The following is an 18,035-nucleotide window of genomic DNA, read 5'->3' on the forward strand; positions in this document are numbered from 1 at the left end:
CTGCAATTTCTTTCACCATTTAAAGCATTTTGTAGCATTAGAAGCAAGAGAAAATAATTTAGGTAGATAAAGAGCGTTAGAGATTTTTAGGAAGCATAAAAGGCCAATTAAAACGGGCAAAAAAAATAGCCGTTGCTGACCATTTCCATCGCAGGGGTCGACTCATGAGTCGACTCATGCATCAGGAGTCGACTCATGAGTCGACTTCTGTTGCAACAGACCAGAAGGTCTGATTCTGGATTTTTCGGCTCAAATCAGCAGAGGTCGACTCATGAGTCGACTCATGCCTTGTGGTCGACTCATGAGTCGACTCACAGGTCGTGCCAAGCCAAAAATCCAGCGTGCCATGGGGAAAGTTTTGCGTGCCAATCAGCTCATAGTGTCATGAGTTGACTCATGAGTCGACTCATGCACTTCAAACCTTCATAACTTCAAAAATATAAGTCCAAACATAATGAAATTTTCACCAATAGATTTTAAATCATTTGTTCTACCAAATGATACTATCAAATCAGGATTTTAGTGAAATTATGATTTTGCCCTTGAAGAGCATAAGGACTTTTTCAATTGTTTGTATCCCTTCAATCTGCTTTGTAATCATCAAAATCAATCTAGGAGCAACAATCTCCCCCTTTTTGATGATGACAAAATATTTGAACAAAAATATTTGTGTTAATGGCATTAATTTCAAAAAGAATCCATTATAAGTGTATATGCTTGAAAAAGAGTATGATTCTTTTGGCATGTAATATAAATGCAAAAATAGTTTGTCCATTTTCTTAAAGATTGAAAAAGAGTATTAGATCATTTGAGTTCAAGATATATCAGAGCAAGAGAAGAGAAATAAATTTTGCAATGTATCAGAGCAAGAAAAATAATTTTTACAATAATATTAGAAAAGATTTTGCAACGTATCGGAGCAAGAAAAATTTTTATAATATATCAGAGAAAATTTCACACTGTATTAGAGCAAGTGTCAGAGAAAATTTCACCACTTTATCAGAGCAAATGTTATAATATATCAGAGAAACTTTCTCACTGTATCAGATCAAAAATTTATCAGAGAAACCTTCACACTGTATCGGATTAAATTTTATCATGTATCAGAGCAAGAAATTGTAGAATGTATCAGAGGTAAAATAAATTTCTTAAGATGTATCAAGGTGAGTAAAATTTCAAAAGATGTATCAGAGCAAGTTTGAATTTTGAAAATATATCAGAGCATATATAAAAAAATACTTATTGTATTTATGATTTTGCTTCTGATGGATAACTTTTTGTTAAAGTTCTGTCTGATACCAAATCTTGATACCAAAATTTCTCAAAGTTTTGTTTAATCTTTCAATCCTTGTTTTTGTCTAATTTCTTCAATATTTGTTTAATTTCTTTAATATTTGTTTTAATTTAATTTCTCCAATCTTTGTTTTTGTTTAATTTCTCTCCCTTTTTCTCATAATTTAGGATTTTGCTTTTTGTTTAATTTCTCCCCCTTTTTAATTTCTCCCCCTTTTTCTTTCATAATTTAGGGTTTTGCTTTTAATGAGTTGCTTGCTTTTGTTTAATTGTTTACTTTCTCCCTCTTTTTGACATCATCAGACATAGTTAACTCTTTCTTTTCTTTTTCTGAAATATTCTTTAATTTCTTCCTCTTTAGAGTTTTTCACAGATGTTTTTCACAGATGTTTGCTCCCCCTTAATATAGCAATTATCAATAGCAAACAACAACAAGGAGAAGATAATATTTCAATAAATGTATCAGAGATTTAAATATAACCAAAATATAATCATTACCAAAGATATAGGTAAAAGATGATTTCATTAATATCATAATTGTTTCAATACATAAAATTCAACCAGCTAAATGTCAATACATGGCTCCAAGGTATAGATCCTAGAACAAGATACTAACTCCTAGAACCTAGTAAAGATCAAGATAAGTCAATGATCAAGATAAATCATGGATCGGAGTCATCAGATATGGTATGAGAAGATGATGGATCAGAAGTGCGTCCTCTACCCCGTCTGCCTCTGCCACGAGTAGGAGAACGAGATGAACTGGGAGGCTGAGAACGCTGAGATACTAGGGCTGATACCATGAGTTTGATAGAATCAAGTACGTTCAGTGCTTTGGAAATAGATTGAAGTAGAGCAGTGAACTGGGTGGTAGCATGCTCACTCGATCCTCTGATCTCTTTCCTCAGTAGCTCATATCCACCTTCTAATGCTCCTCTGAGCCTTCCAGCCTCTGCAGTGAGGTCTGTGACCTCAATAGTAGACTCCTGTGGCTGGGGATGGGCCAATGCAAGGACTTGCCCCTGCAAGTCAAGAACTCTGTCAGTAAGTCTCCAGACTGTATCCTCAAGCTGCTGTATCCTGACGGACTGATCTGAAATCATCTGAAATATAGTGGAGATGTGGGGAGTAATGGTCTGATCAGAAGAAGTAGCTCCAGGTGCAAAAGAAGTACTACTCCACTGGCTAGACAGCAAAGAAGCCACACGCTGTGAAATATGCTCGATCTGATCGTCAGCCAGTCTGAACTCTGAATGAGGTGCTCTGCTCTCTGGCTGATACACTGGTGTGGGCATCCTAGTAAACTCAGAAGGGCCAGCCTCAGTATCATGAATGAACTGTGGTATCTGGTGATGCTGCCCTGAATTCATGTATAGGAGAAGATGGACCTTCTTCTTCTATTCTGCCTTCAGTTCTGTCTTCAGCTCTTTCCTCAGCTCTCTCCTCAGCTCTTTCTTCAGAGCCCTTGATCCAACCACCAACAGTCTTTGTAATTCCCATTCGGTGCAGGCTGTGTTGGTTGAAAGTGTCCATATGTGAGAGCTTGGTAGGTGTCTCCCCCTCACAGCTAACTCCAAACCTCCTAAAAACTCTAGTAAGGGCCATACCATAAGGCAAGTGTGCCTTGGATCTATTCAAAGTTTCTCTCATGGCCTCTATCATAAGTGCAGGGAGGTTCAGGGGGGTCTGAGTGATGATATGAAACATGACACATACATCTCTGCCAGATAGTAAGTCATGTCTACCACTCCTAGGAAAGAATAGTTTTGTCACAATCTGATGCAGGACCCTCATCTCAATGGACAGTAGCTTTGCTTCCAATCTGTTTAAACTTCCTGAAAAAGCTTCTCCTAAGATAATTCTGATCCCTTCTTCTTTAATTGGGAGTTCCATATATGAGTATCCTTCACTAGGCAACTGAAGTATTTCTCCCAATATCCTAGAATCCAAACAGATGTCAATCCCCTTGACTGTTGAAGTCACAGACCCGTTTCTATAATTTAGGTTCTGGTAGAACTCTCTGACTAGATCAACATAGGTGACTTCCTTAAGAGAGCAATAAAGTTCCCATCCTTGATTTTTGATCTTGGTAGCAAAAGTAAAGCCTTCTTTCTCAAAGAACCGAAAATCTATATTTTTCCCGATTTCTACTTTTCTATCAGAAAGAAGATTTACACTGGAGCTTATGGAGGATTGAGAGGGACCTTGAGCAGGTACTGAAACTGGATTGGGAACAGTGGAAGACTGAGCATGCCTTTTCTTTCAGATAATTTCCTCAGGCTCACGGATTGATTTCCTTCTTTGGGGAAGTTTCATCTTTGGAGCCATATCCAAAAAATAGCAGACAAGAAGACTTGAATTCAGTGGAGGAGGGATCACAAGAGAGTAAAGAAGAATTTTGGTGGAAAAAAGAAGTGGATTTTGAATGAACGGTGAAGTTCTAGGGCACGTTCCAACCGCGCCAAGCAAAACGAGAAAGCACGAGAAATCTCTTTTCAAAGAGGCAATTTTTGGTGGAGAGAAGGAGGGAGAATTGCCTCAGAATTGATCCTTGGATTTGGAGCAAAAGGAGTTGGAGAAGATGGATTTCGGAAGGAGAAGACGAGAAGATGAGTCGTCTCATAAACAGGGTTTCCCGTTTTAAAAACAATGAACCCGATGGAAGTTGGTGGGATTTACAAGTTTGCCATTGAGTCGACTCATGGGGGTCGACTCATGAAGTTCAGAAAATCAGGAAAAATGTGAATAAATTCCAAAAAAATTTGAAATTTGGGGAGAAGGAGTTTAGCTCTAAGATGAGTTTTTAGAATGAAAAACTGAGCTTTTGGGACCAAGAAAGGTGTTGGAAATTGAGCTCTTAGGAAATTTTGACCATAAATCATTGGAATTTGAAAATTAATTCAGGCAAATGGATCAAGAATTCCTAGATTTCTCCTAATTTCACAGAATCTATCCTCACTAAGGGCCTTTGTAAAGATATCGGCTAATTGATTTTCGGTGCAAACATATTAAAGAATTATATTTTTGTTTTGAACATGTTCTCTTATGAAGTGATGTCTTATCTCAATATGTTTAGATCTTGAGTGTTGTATTGGATTTTTAGATAGATTTATGGCACTTGTATTGTCACATTTTATTGGAGTTTCATTAAGTTTGATTCCAAAATCTTCGAGTTGTTGCTTAATCCACAAGATTTGAGCACAACAACTTTCGGCTGCAATGTATTCGGCCTCAGCCGTAGACAGTGCCACCGAATTTTGTTTCTTGCTAAACCATGAGATTAGGTTTACTCCAAAAAATTGGCAAGTTCCACTTGTACTTTTTCTATCTAATTTACATCCAGCAAAATCAGCATCAGAATATCCTAACAAATTAATTTGTGAGTCCTTAGAGTACCATAACCCTATAGTTTGTGTACCATTTAAGTATCTAAGGATTCTTTTAACAGCATTCAAATGAGATTCCTTAGGATTAGATTGATATCTTGCACAAAAACAAACACTAAACATGATATCAGGCCTACTTGCAGTTAAATACAATAATGAGCCAATTATACCTCTGTAGTATTTTAAGTCTACGCTTTTACCTTCATCATCCTTGTCAAGCTTACATGAGGGACTCATTGGTGTGCCAATAGGTTTGCAGTTCTCCATTCCAAATCTTTTGAGTAGTTCCTTGGTGTACTTGCTTTGGGTGATGGAGATTCCCTCTTTTGATTGTTTGATTTGGAGTCCGAGGAAGAAGGTGAGTTCTCCCATCATGCTCATCTCGAACTCTCCCTGCATAAGCTTAGCAAAGTCTTGACAAAGGGATTCATTAGTAGATCCAAAAATTATGTCATCAACATAAATTTGTATAATTAGCATATCATTTTGGTTTCTTTTAATAAATAGAGTTGTATCCACATTGCCTCTTGAGAAACCATTATTTAGTAGAAATTTGCTTAGCCTTTCATACCATGCTCTAGGTGCTTGTTTTAGACCATATAAAGCTTTATTTAATCTAAAGACATGATTGGGAAAAGCATGATTTTCAAATCCAGGGGGTTGTTCTACATATACTTCTTCAGAAATATATCCATTTAAAAAAGTACTTTTAACATCCATTTGAAATAGTTTGAATTTCATAAAGCAAGCATAAGCAAGTAGAAGTCTAATGGCTTCTAATCTAGCAACAGGTGCAAAGGTTTCATCAAAATCAATTCCTTCTTCTTGATTATATCCCTTAGCAACCAGTCTTGCTTTATTTCTAATTACATTTCCATGCTCATCTAACTTATTTCTAAAGATCCATTTTGTGCCAATTATTGAATAATCTTTAGGTCTTTTCACTAAGGTCCAAACATTATTTCTTTCAAATTGACTGAGTTCTTCTTGCATAGCATTAATCCAGTTATGATCATTTTCAGCTTCTTCAAAAGTTTTAGGTTCAAGTTGAGATACAAAAGCACAATGATTAAGTACATCTCTAAGTGAAGAACGTATTTTTACCCCATGCATAGGATCACCGATAATTAATTCCTTAGGGTGGTTGTGAACATACCTCCATTCCTTGGGTAAGTCATTTGTACCTTGAGGTTGTTCTTGAATTTCTTCACCTTTCTCATTTTGTTCATCTTCTTGATCCTTGTCTTCTGGAGTTGCTGAATCTTTCAGAGTTATCTCCTTCATACCTTCTATTAGTGGATCTGCATCATCAACACCCTCATTCTTCCTTGAAGGAGGATCGTTAGATTCATCAAAGACAACATGTATGGACTCCTCAACTACTAAGGTTCTTTTGTTGAACACTCTAAATGCTTTACTAGTGGAGGAGTAACCTAGAAGGATTGCTTCATCTGATTTTACATCAAATTTACCAAGTTTTTCTTTGCCATTATTTAATACAAAACATCGGCAACCAAAAACATGAAAATATGCAATATTTGGTTTTCTTCCTTTCCAAAGTTCATAGGGGGTTTTCTTTAAAAATTGTCTAATTAAAGCACGATTTAAAATGTAACATGCTGTGTTAATAGCTTCCGCCCAAAAATATCTTGGAAGGTTGCTTTCACAAAGCATGGTACGGGCCATTTCTTCTAAAGTTCTATTTTTTCTTTCAACTACCCCATTTTGTTGAGGTGTCCTAGGAGCAGAGAAGTTATGGCCAATTCCATTTTCTTCACAAAAATTTTTAAAGTCATGATTTTCAAATTCTGTTCCATGATCACTTCTAATATTTTGAATTAAAAATCCTTTTTCATTAGTGACTTTTCGATGAAATTTAGTGAAAATTTGAAAAGTTTCATTTTTGTGAGCTAAAAAGAAAACCCAAGTAAAACGAGAGTAATCATCAATTATTACAAATCCATATTGTTTTTCTCCTAGACTAGTGGTTCTAGTTGGTCCAAATAAATCTATATGTAAGAGCTCTAAAGGTCTAGAAGTTGAAATAGTGTTTTTGGATTTAAATGATACTCTAGTTTGTTTGCCTAATTGGCATGCATCACAAATTCTATCCTTTTCAAAATTCAGTTTTGGCAAACCGAGAACTAAATCCTTTTTAATTAATTTTGAAAGAGAATGCATGCTAATATGTGCAAGTCTACGATGCCACAGCCAACTAGTCTCATTTATTTTAGCACTTAGGGAAACTAGGCATTGCATGTCTAATTTAGTTAAATCATTCAAGTCTACCATATAAACATTGCCATGCCTATGTCCTATAAATTTAATGCCATCGTTAATAGGACTCGTCACAATGCATACAGATGATTCAAAACTTACTTTATACCCTTTATCACAGAATTGACTAATGCTAAGTAAGTTATGCTTTAAACCTTTAACTAGTAAAACATTCTCAATGTATTTGGAGGGAGTGATACCAATGTTACCTATCCCGATGATCTTTCCTTTGCCATTATCTCCAAAGGTGACCATCCCTCCATCCTTAGCATCAAGCGTGATGAATTGTGATTCATCACCAGTCATGTGTCTCGAGCATCCGCTGTCAAGATACCATTTCCTGTTTCCTTCTTGGGATGCTAGACACACCTGCAAGCACAGATCAAGTTTCTGTCTTAGGTACCCAAGCTTTCTTGGGTCCTCTCAGGTTAGTCAGAATGGTTTCTTTTGGAACCCATATTTTCTTTGTGTTTGCATATTTGTTAATAAGACATGTGTATGATTTATGTCCTATTCTTCCACATTTAAAACAAGTAATATTTGTAGACTTTTTGCTTGAATAATTTGCATAAATATCCTTCAAAAATTTTGTTTCTTCAGGGGTTTATAACCAAGTCCAGCCTTATCATATATAGCTTTCTGATTATCAAGGATCATATTTAGCTTGTTTGAACTTAAGGTGAACTTATCTACTGTAGATTTCAGCCTGTTTATTTCATCCTTTAAGTTTTGATTTTCTTGAATCATGGTGAATTTTTCAATTGAAAGATTTTCAACTTGTTTCACTAAGGACTGATTTTCCAATTTTAGCTCTTTGTTTTTCTTCCCTAGTTTCTTTAATTCATCAATTGAATCATAGAATGCTTCATGCAATTCTTCAAAAGTAAATTCACTAGTGGATTCAGAAGTTACCTCATTTTCATGTGCCATCAGGCACAGATTGGCTTGTTCTGTTGAGGTTTCCTCGTCGGAGCTTGAGTCATCACTCGCACTCCAGGTCGCCATCATTGCCTTCTTTTTGAATTTCTTTGGACCTTTCTTCAATTGAGGACATTCGGATCTGAAATGTCCTGGCTTCTTGCACTCATAGCATATAGGGGTTTGATCTTTCTCCTTTTCTATGCTTTGATCCCCTTTTGTAAATTTCTTTCTCATTCCCTGTTTCCTTTTTCTTAGAAACTTCTTGAATTTCCGGGTGATGAGAGCCATCTCCTCATCCTGATCTTCATCTTCAGAGTCATCTGTTTCATAATCAGGTAAAGTTGTGGATTTGAGAGCAATGGTTCTTTTCTTTTTGATTTCATCCTCTTGATGTTGCATCATGCTAAGTTCATGAGTCATCAAGGATCCAAGAAGCTCTTCTAGAGGTAGAGTGTTCAAGTCCTTTGCTTCTTGGATGGCAGTCACCTTGGCTTCCCAAGTTCTTGGCAGTGACCTGAGAATCTTCCTTACAAGTTCACTGTTAGTATAAGATTTGCCAAGACTCTTTAAACCATTGATTATATCAGTAAAACGAGTAAACATAGCAGTTATGGACTCATCATGCTCTATTTTGAACAATTCATATTTATGTACAAGCATGTTTATTTTAGACTCTTTTACTTGATTTGTTCCCTCATGGGTGACTTCTAACCTATTCCATATTTCTTTAGCAGATGCACAAGTAGAAATGCGATTAAATTCACTAGCATCTAGTGCACAATAAAGAATATTCATAGCTTTGGCATTTAATTGTGCCAATTTCTTGTCAACCTCATCCCATTCTTTCTCGGATTTGATTGACTCCTCACCATCTATAATCTTGGTGGGTGTGTGAGGACCATTCACTATGATACTCCACATATCATAGTCGAGTGCTTGTATGAAAATCTTTATCCGAGCTTTCCAATAGGTGTAATTAGACCCATTGAAAAGTGGAGGTCGGTTTGTTGATTGCCCCTCAGCTAGAGAAGTTCCAACATGGGTTGCCATAGATCTTTGGCTCTTTGATTGTTAGATCAAAGAAGGGCTAGAGCACTGGCTCTGATACCACTTGTTGCCCAGCTATGCAACCCAAAAGGGGGGGGTGAATTGGGTTTCTAAAAATTTTAAGCCCAACAGATAACTTATGAAGAACAAAACAATGGCTTTAAATCAATATTAATTAACTAAAGCAGTATTGCAAGGATATAATAAAGAAATAAGATAAAGCGATAAAGCACACCACAAACACAAGGATTTATAGTGGTTCGGTGCTAACCTTGCACCTACATCCACTCCCCAAGATCCCACTTGAGAATTTCAATCCACTATCCTTTGTATTCAACCCGAATACAAAACGTCGGAAACTCCGACACTAGCTATCCCAAGCTAGAATACAAGACGTCAGAAACTCCGACCCTAGCTATCCCAAGCTAGAACACTTGTTTCCCGGGTACAAGCAAACCCAAAACACTCCGATTTCAGGTTCGGATCAACCTTTCCTTGTTTTGGAAATCCTCCAAAAACAAGAACAAAAACTCACAAAGAGTTAGAAAATTTAGAGCACAGATTAATACAATAACAGCTCCTTAAATGAGCAAATATAACAATAAAAGCTTTACTCAAATGAAGAACCCCTTTTTTAGATTTTCTCAAAGTGGATGAACGCTTGAATGCTTGAGAAGAGGTTGATTGTTGATTGAAGATCTCTTGAAAGCTTTGAACAATCTTTAGATCACGGTTGAAAACAATCGACTTGAAAGATTCTCTCTTTGAATGCTCTTGCTTTTCTTTTTCACAAACTCTCTTGAATATTGTGGATCCTCTCTCTTCTTCTTGAATATTTCGTTGATCTCAGATTTAGGATCCTCTCTTCTCTTTTGATCTCACGTTTGATCTCCCAATTTTCACTCTTTTTCTTTGCAATTTGATCTGCTATTTAATCTGCAATTTCCTTTCACCATTTTAAGCATTTTATGGCATTAGTAGCAAGAGAAAACAATTTAGGCAGATAAAGAGTCGTTAGACGATTTTTAGGAAGCATAAAAGGCAATTAAAACGGGCAAAAAAATAGCCGTTGCTGACATTTCCCGTCGCAGGGGTCGACTCATGAGTCGACTCATACATCAGGAGTCGACTCATGAGTCGACTTCTGTTGCAACAGACCAGAAGGTCTGATTTCTGGATTTTTCGGCTCAAATCAGCAGAGGTCGACTCATGAGTCGACTCATGCCTTGTGGGTCGACTCATGAGTCGACTCACAGGTCGTGCCAAGCCAAAAATCCAGCGTGCCATGGGAAAGTTTTGCGTGCCAATCAGCTCATAGTGTCATGAGTTGACTCATGAGTCGACTCATGCACTTCAAACCTTCATAACTTCAAAAATATAAGTCCAAACATAATGAAATTTTCACCAATAGATTTCAAATCATTTGTTCTACCAAATGATACTATCAAATCAGGATTTTAGTGAAATTATGATTTTGCCCTTGAAGAGCATAAGGACTTTTTCAATTGTTTGTATCCCTTCAATCTGCTTTGTAATCATCAAAATCAATCTAGGAGCAACAACCGTCTATCACACGACGCGACCTTAGTCGCATCTACGACTTGCCGACCGAGCCACAGTCGGCCGAAGGATATGCGGCTTACCACCGTATATCACGAGGCACGGAGGTGTACCCGACACCAGGGTATCGGGGCCCGACTTATCGTCGCTCTCCGACTGAATGCGCCGGACGACTTCAAGTCAGAGGACCCGACTGCCGAACCGTAATCACGGTCGGTCAGATCTCGGCCATCAAAGTTCGATCTGAAGTCGGTACTTACTCTACCTTCGTGGCTCCCGATGATCAGCTTTGACTACCAGAAGCCGATCTAAAGACGGGATCCGCCTTACCTTCGGGTCGGCACAAGTTGCCCGACGTCCTAACCGACATATGGCAGTTAGCGACTTATTTTAAGTTAGCGACTCACATGGGCATGCAACATTACAGACATATGCGACATTACAAACAAAAGGGGAAAGTGAAAAAGTTTCATTCAAAACTGAAAGAGAATTACAAAGTCGGGTCGAAGCCCAATTACAAGTACTTCAGGAAAAAAGAAAAACAAAAGGCAGTCGGCAGGGCCCGATCATCTGTCCTAGTCGATCTCTTCGACCAACGGAGGATCGGGGATGATCGGCGTGTCGGCCGTAAGCGGTGCTAGGTCGGCGGCTGAAGGAGGGGCTTCGGTCGGCGAGGGGATATCGGTCGGCGCCACCTGCTCCGGGATGGCTTCCTCCGCCACGACGATGCCTCCCGACGGCTGGTCGGCCATCTCCTCGGTTTTTTCCCCTTCGGCTCCTTCCTCCTCGGCTAACGACGGGACGACGCGACTGACGTCCAGCTCCGGGTACAAGGCATGGACGGCGTCCCGACCGTCCTCGAACCCGACCCGGTATGAGGCGAAGCCCGACTCGAGCATCTCCTCCCGGTATTGGTCGGAAGCCCGGAAGTCTTCCACCGCCCGATCGGCCGACTCTTTCGCCGACCTTGCCTCGTCCTCCGCACGGGCGAGCAACTCCCTCGCCGACTCTGCCTCAACCTTCACCATTTCGGCGTCGATCTGGGCGATGGATAGCTCCTCTTCGGCTTCGACGAGCTTCTCCAGGCTGACCCGAAGTTGCTCGCGTTCCCCTTGGAGTTCGGCGGTGGTGCCGTCCCGTTCGCGTCGAAGACGACGCACGGCCCAACCCTTATGCCTGGCCTCCTTCTTGGCCGACCGATGTTCGGACCCAAGCCGGGAGGCCTCGTCAACTAACTTGGCCTCCCGGTCGGCCGATTGTTGAAGCTGGTCGGCCAACATCGCCCTCTCGGCTTCGGCCGCCGTCGACCTCTCCTTGAAGGCTGCCCGGACGTTGCCGAACCTTCGATACCCGGCCTCCAGTTCTGATATCGTGAAGATCAGCTGCCGATGGAAAAAGCTTCGTCAGGATCACATAACAAGGAAAATTTTCTAAGAGAAAGAAAATATGATGCGAAGCTTACCTCCACCATGGTCGGGTAGAACTGCGACAGCATCTCGGTCACCTGCCGAGACCTCAGCGACTCTACGTCGGCTGGGAGGAGGATCCCCTGGCACAACCTCCTCGCAAGGTTGTGGTCGGCCAACGCCGACGCACCCTCGGGGTAATGTGCGCTGGGAGGCACTGAGCGGCTCCCCGATCTATCCTCCTCCGCGGGCTCCATCGGGGCTTTCCCCCGATCGGCTGCCCCGATCGACGGGACCGACAGCGAGGGGACGCTTGAGTTCAACCCAGCGCCCCCCGTTGCGCCAACGGACGCCGCCGGACGATGCTCGGTTTCCCGAACGTCATCCGGCTCCACCCGCACCGGCGAAGCCACCGATGTTCCCTCGGCCGCCTCCTCAGTCGGCCTCTCCTCCATGTGGACCGTCGGAGCTGCGAGGGCTATTACCGGCTCCGACTGGTCGGTCGCCGACGCCTCGACGGTCGGCGCGGCTGGAGCAGGTTTCTTCGGGGGGCACGAAGGACCGGCCCTCGATGCTGGCCTCTTCCTCGTCGCGAACCGTCGAATCTCGGCGTCTGTCGGCCGCATCCTTAGTGGTGTCCCTGCAATACCGACAAAAATGTTAAAGACCGGACCAAGAGCCGAACAAAAAGAAAGATCGGGGGATCGGGCGATACCTATTCGGGGGACCAGACTCAAGCCGGCATCATAGAGAGCTTGTTCGGTAACAAGCTCCCTCTGCTTCGGGACCGACATGTCTTTCAGTCGGTGGAAGTCCTCCCGGTCGTCCGCCTCCACCCGGCTGTTGTCGTTGGCTTCGGTTCGGGGCACACCCCAGCGGGAAGGAAAGCCCCAAGGAGATGAGGAGGAAATAAAAAAGAATTGATTCTTCCACCCATGAATAGATGATGGAAGACCGGTGATGAAGGCAAGACCCTTCCGGGGGTTGAAGAGCCACCACCCTCGGGCTTTAGGGTGGGGTCGGAGCACAAAGAATGCCCGGAAGAGTGAAACGCGAGGGTTGGTCAGCAGGAGCTGACACAACAATGCGAAGGAGATGATCAGACGGACAGAGTTCGGCGCCAGTTGCGCCGGACAGAGTCCGTAATAATCTAATAAATTTCAGACAAACTCCGGAATTGGAAGCCGAAGACCCGCGCGAAGGTCTTCGACATACAGCGCCAGATCGCCGGGCGGAGGGCTGTTAACCCGACCGCCGGCCCCTGGAGCGGAGAGCCGAAACTGCTCCGGGATGCGATATTGCTCCCGAAGCCGATCGACATTCGGCCCCGAAAGCGAGGAGGCCTCATCTTCCGGAGCCGATCGAGAGTCGTCGGTCGGGTTCCCCGATCGAGCTCCCTGAGTCGGTTTCCTGGTCATTGCACCGGAACCGAATGAAGAAGAAGAAGAAAGAGAAGAAGAGGAAGAAGAAGAAGATGGGACCACGAACCAGATGGATCCCTCCGGAAGCAGGAGAGCTCTGCCCGCGACGACTGAGAAATCGCCCGGACAGAGTTTCCCCAGTGAAATGGCAAGTGTGGGTCATGGGTCCGGGAGGTCCTATATATATATGGCCGACCGACGGCCGAGATGCTTCCACGCCGATCGGAGACCCGCGGATGCACGACGCGTGGCGCCCGCCGGTTGGCGGAAGATTCGGCGCGCCCCGTCCCGGGACGGCCGCACCGCCCACATTAAATGCGGGGGGCGCCGGCCAACTACCCTCGACACGCGGCACGCGGGGCGCGGCTTCGCATTTATGCGCCCGCACCGATTCGCGTTCCCGATGGGACGCCTGACAGTGGCCCACTCTCCCACGATCGGCGCCGAATATTCGGTCGTCTGACGCCGTATCGTCCGGCGCCCGATCTTCTAACACCGACGTAACGTCTGATGACGACAAGACGTGACGTTTGACACCTGACGCCGACGTGACTTCTGACACCGACTAGACGTCCGGATCGCTTGGCATTTATGAGGCGTATGACATCGGATCAGCCGGCGGTACGGTCGGATCTACGCATGCGACAAATCCACTCCCAGTCGTCCGGGATTGCTGCCCGAATGAAAGCATCGGCCAGCTCACCACCCGACTTAGGAGTGGAGGGGGGCAACTGTTGGGGGATACCCACCGACCGACCGACTAACGGCCCGACCGACTGGCGGCCCGACCGACTAACGGCCCGACCGACTGGCGGCCCGACCGACTAACGGCCCGATCGACCGACTGGCGGCCCGACCGATTGGCGGCCCGACCGACTAACGGCCCGACCGGCCGACTGGCGGCCCGACCGACTCCGACGGACAACTTCGACTGGCCGACAGACCGACCAATCGTCGGTCGGGGCGACCGACTGACGGATGCCATCACCGGCTAATTATCGGCTCACGACCGACTGAGGATACGTCGGGCGCACCTTTCTCCGACCGACTGAACCCTGAGGTCCGATGGCCGACTCACGGAAGGCTCGCCGACCAACGGGGGCGCCGACACCACTCAGCTGGCTACCGACTTTGGGTCGGTCGGCTCCTCCAACCGCCGTACAGCCGCCAGACCTTGTCAGCTCTGACACGGACATGCGGCGCGGTTACCTAGAGGCATTGTCCCGCCGAGGGCATTGTCAACCCTGGTGATTGGACAGCCACACGGCGACATGACATTTTCACGACGACCCTGACAGTCCACAGTGAGTTGACAGTTTCTCACTTGTCCACGCCATTAATGACGGCGCCATACCGTGCTCCACTATATAAACCGAGGAAGGCAACAGTGCAGAGGAGGGATCCGCTCCGTCTCTCCCAAAAACGCAGGCTCGCTCCTCTCTCTCTCTCTCTCTCTCTCTCTCGATAAGAGCTCTCTGTCTACATTTCACTGTTGCCCAGTCACCTCTCTGACTTGACCGTCGGAGGGTCCCCGCCAGAGCCGCCTCCGGTCAGTGCGGACTTCATTTTGCAGGTGCACGCTTCCCGGCGATCGGACGACGAGGCGATTGGCCGCAACAGTTTTTTATATATGTGTAAATGAAATTTATGTAGAAGATAAGGAGTTTGGCTTGTATATATGTGTTAATATCCTCGACATTTCCTTGTATGTCATAATTGGTATACAAAGATTAGTGAATCTTGATTAGTTTTATTGAGAAAATTGGATTAAATATAGACCACCGAGGTGAAGTCAGCTAGTAGTTGCCTTGGATGCATCATACCTGTCTAGTGCGATGTAGAGAATGAAGCAGTTTGGAGAAAGGGATCAAAAAGTCTCCTGAAAGCGAAAGAGAGATCTAAGAGCTGGTGAGCTGTTCATTTCCAGACTTGCCTTAAACTGGGATGCGCTTTGGACGCCATTTGGTTGGTGACCTGCACTCCACTAGTTAGTACTCGACGATTGTGTCCCATGTTATGGTTGGTCTCAGTTTCTCTGCTTTCATAGCATCTATATTTGCATAGGAATTAGATACATATCTGTTGTTTTACGTTTTCTCGTGGCGACAATGGCATGGCTCTCGAACTATTACTCGTCCAAAACCTCCCCACTCTAACCTTTTAATTTTTTGCAAAACAACAGCATTGTTTTGAGAATGGTTTTCTTTTGACTCCCCCCATTTATGAATAAATATTATAAAAAAATTGATCAATTTTTTCATTAATCAATCTATTTATATTCTTATACTTTTTAAGATAAATAAGTTATTTTTCATATATAGCCTTCATCCATGAAATAGAAAAAATTCTTATCCATTTAACAAGTTACTAAATCATTTTTCCACCAGCCAGTAAAATAGGCATTTAAGGTTGTTATTTAAATATCCCATCCTCATTTCCAATTCCTCCATCATTTAATATTTAATAACTTAGTCATTCATTTTCTCCAAATCTGAAGAGTATAAAGGATACTATAAAAAATATGGGTATTTAATTAGCGACCCCTCGATTGATGTCTCTATAAATAAAACTCCCCATTGACCAAAACTGTAACTTCTAGTCCCTACTTACCGTAACCCAATAGTTTTGGTATGAGATGGCTTTAAAAAATACCAAAAATCCCCTTTCACGCCATGAAATGTTCCTGATTCGTTCATCTTGCTACCACTCCGGCTCGTATCTTGGTGGAGAACTACAATTCTAGAATCGCCTCCCTAACGACTGGCGTGCGCCCACCGACCGAAGTGGGAGGAACCTTTACCCAACCGTGCTGCCCATCATCTTTCTTCTTCTATATATCTATACCATCGCCTTTGTTTAATATCCAATAGAAACTAATAAAAAAAAAAAAAGTTTCACTATAAATCTATGGGGGCGTGTGGTATCCCAAACCAAAACTAATCCAGCCCAACTTCAAAGAGTAACCCAACTATGCACAGATTTTAAAGCATAAAAAAAAAGGAAGAAACATCAGAAAGAAGTCTCCCGACGGGAGTCCTCTTCTCTGATGAAGAGGAGTTTGAGCCAAACTCTAGGGCTCCTCTATAAGAGGAGACCCTCATTCCCTCCCTTCCGTGAGCATCCACCGCCAAGAGGATGCTGAGATCCCTCTCTCCCTCATCGATTTTTCTCTCATTTTTTTTCTTTATCGATTTCGAATGAAGCTCTTCATGCTGATGGAATTTGGGCTAAATACCACCGGATAAAGAGGTAAGATACTCTAATCTAGAAGTTAAATTATGTTGCCATCTTCCTCAACCTTTGAATTCAAATTTTCGACCGGCAATCACCGAATTTCTTTGAGAAAAAACATCCCCTGTTTCGGCTATTTCCGCCCTCTTTTTCTTTGATTTTTCAGTACCAGTGGTCACCGTCGACCGTCGGTCTAGGTTTCTTGGGCTGTGCCGTCTCAACCCTGACAGTCGTCGGCCACCACCATGTCGGACACGGCTTCCGGTCCAAAGAACAAAAAGGTGGACCACAATCTCCTGTTTGGTTTAAACAAACAAAGAAGAAGAAGGAAGAAAGAGAAAAAGGAAAAGAAAAAAAAGAAAAAGAAGAAAAGAAAAAAAGAGAGAGAAAGAAAGAAAAGAAAAAGAAAAAAAAAAAGAAGAAGAAGAAAAAAAAAGAAAAAAAGACTCTCTCTCCTTTATTCTCTTCTTTCCTCTCTTTCTTTCTCTAGTTTCTCTCTAAAATATTCTCTCTCTAGATTATTTCTTTTTCTTAAGATTTTTTAGAATTATGAAAAGAGTCATGATTAGTTTGAATGATTCTAATGAAAGCATCCTGATCCATAGTCATCAGGCAGTATACCAGCATCTCGATCAAACTATGAACCACTAGATTTGATCATCCATGATTTTATTTTGAATCATCTGTATACTGATTTAACTATGACTTGATTAGATCATTTTGATTAAATCAATCGTGATGTTGGACTGTGTCACGTGATCAATTTATATTGTACCTCATAAATTCTCTCTCCTCTAATTTTTTTCTCTCTCTACTTGATTTATGAACTCAATGAAAGAATCTTGATCCTATCACTTTGAAAATCTGATTTGGTACGATAGATAAATTTTGGACCATCTATGTCCTAATTAAATTTTGATCAGATGAAATTAGATGACCGAGTCAATCTAGACTATAGGATGCGGGTATCCATCAATTCTATCTTTCTTAATTATGCATATCCTTTCTAATTATTGGAATTGATTCTGTATAGGATTATGAATGTTTGATCATGGGATATCGTGATATGATCTATGAACAAAAAATTTTGGAAGAAAATTTTTAGAATTATGTAGATTTATTGGAATGCGTATGAGGTAAGTGATGCTTCATTTTTTTTAAATTTATCGATAAATTATAATATATTTTTCTGACATGATTTGTGTAATGATGCATAAATTGGATGAATGATATTTTATTATAGAAAATATATTATTTTGAAATATTATGTTGAAGCATGATTGAATATATTAATTTCGTTATATATTATATTGATTGATTTTGATACCACATGATTATATATTTTTTTTATCAAATTAGAATAAGAAACATGATTTATGAAGAATTTTGATTCAAGAATGATATGAACTGACAATCTGACTATGTAAAGACCCCACCAATGGGGGTATATACGTTGATAATTGATTTGTCCTGAAGATTTATGTCTCCAGTGA

At 42.1% G+C, this 18,035-nt stretch overlaps 1 pseudogene; it reads right to left on the bottom strand.

Annotated features, from left to right (window-relative positions):
- LOC105036354 (uncharacterized) overlaps positions 1 to 11,512 on the bottom strand; it is a 21,376-nt pseudogene extending 9,864 nt beyond the window's left edge.
- Between the last annotated feature and the right edge of the window lie 6,523 nt (positions 11,513 to 18,035).

This window comes from Elaeis guineensis, chromosome 1 (genome assembly GCF_000442705.2).
Source record: "Elaeis guineensis isolate ETL-2024a chromosome 1, EG11, whole genome shotgun sequence".
Taxonomy (NCBI): Eukaryota; Viridiplantae; Streptophyta; class Magnoliopsida; order Arecales; family Arecaceae; genus Elaeis; species Elaeis guineensis.